The following is a 1,418-nucleotide window of genomic DNA, read 5'->3' as shown; positions in this document are numbered from 1 at the left end:
TTTGAGCTTTGGTTCAAGTGCCCCCGCCACCACTTTTAGGCACAGGAGCGCTGATACACGAGACGCAGGAGGGTGCTGGAATTCCAGTGCATTAGAGCAGCTCCGCTGCTTGTGTACAGGCGCCCAGGCATATTAGCTAGTCTTTCTGTGTTGAAATTGGGGCATGCTGTTGGCCCTGGATTTTTTTGCATGTCAGCTGTCTTCTGAAAACGGAGGCAAGTTGTCAAATCATTAATTAGCAACTTTTTTGGTGAGGCAGCATCCAGATGCATTGCTTTAAGCATACTGAAAGGAAGCTAGTCTTACTCTGATGCTCTTTTTGGCATATGCCAACAACATAAAAATACAGACTGTTTTGTGCCTTAATAGCTAGTCGGTTGTTATATCAGTTCTAATAAGGAGAAGCTTAGGTAGCCCAAGCATCATGAAATGCAATACAGTAAAAAGAGAAAGAGCTCCAACATTCAAAGTTGAGATATTTTCTAAGTTTATCTTAGAAAGCAACCATGATGATTGAGCTTGAAGCTGGTACATTTGTAGCTGTGAGCAGTTGTTTGTTTTTTTTTGTTGCTTTTTTTTTCTCTTTTGACCACACAAACTAAAGCTGTTACACTTCAGCTGAGGGATGGCGGGGGGTGGGGTCTGTTCCTAGTTAGTTTGGCCAAGTGTTTAGGTATACTGAGGCTGTCCCACTTCTAAGCCCGCACGTTAACCCATCATAACATGCAGTCTGCGGGCCACCAGTTGGACAACTGAGGTAGACTATTTGGATTGCACTGAAGGGCTTGCTGCAGAATTGATTCCTTCTGGGTGTTGGGCCAATCTGCTTTCAGGTCCCAGTGTTAGGGCTTTAACCAATTCTGATCAACATGATCAGTTTTCTACTTGTGTAGATCCAGAGGATTCTGGTTTTTATCTCTGTGGGTTTGGGGTTTAGCTGCCTTTGGATTACTATTAATTATTCTGTTGGAAAGTATTTTTGCTTACATCCACAAGCTCATTTGTAGTACTAAAAAAAAAAAAACCCAAACCCCGTAACTCTTAGTTGTGAATGTTGTTTCTTTTTTCTTGACAAATTTCAGTAAAGTTCTATGTCTAAAACATTGCAGTTTGATCCTATTACTTTTATATAAAAATATAGATTTAACTATAAAAGAGGTCTTTTTAGGCATCTTTTGTGTGAAGAAACTGCTCCAAAGTGCATCTCCAACTACAGCTTCTACTCAGAACAGCCATTGCAATATGGTTACTTCATTTAAGCAACTTCTTGGTCTTCTGACTTGTTTAACATGTTGCTGTTCCAGAAAACAGCTGAAAAGAAATTGTTTGATCATAATCTACTTCACATTTAGTCATAGCTGCTTCCTTTACCAAAACTTACTGCTACTGTAAGCTTTTTTCAATAACAACATACAAAA

Source organism: Gavialis gangeticus, unplaced genomic scaffold, assembly GCF_001723915.1.
Source record: "Gavialis gangeticus isolate Ggan-Ray unplaced genomic scaffold, GavGan_comp1, whole genome shotgun sequence".
Lineage (NCBI taxonomy): Eukaryota > Metazoa > Chordata > Crocodylia > Gavialidae > Gavialis > Gavialis gangeticus.
The sequence above is the reverse complement of the archived record's forward strand: the minus strand, read 5'-3'. Positions refer to the sequence as shown.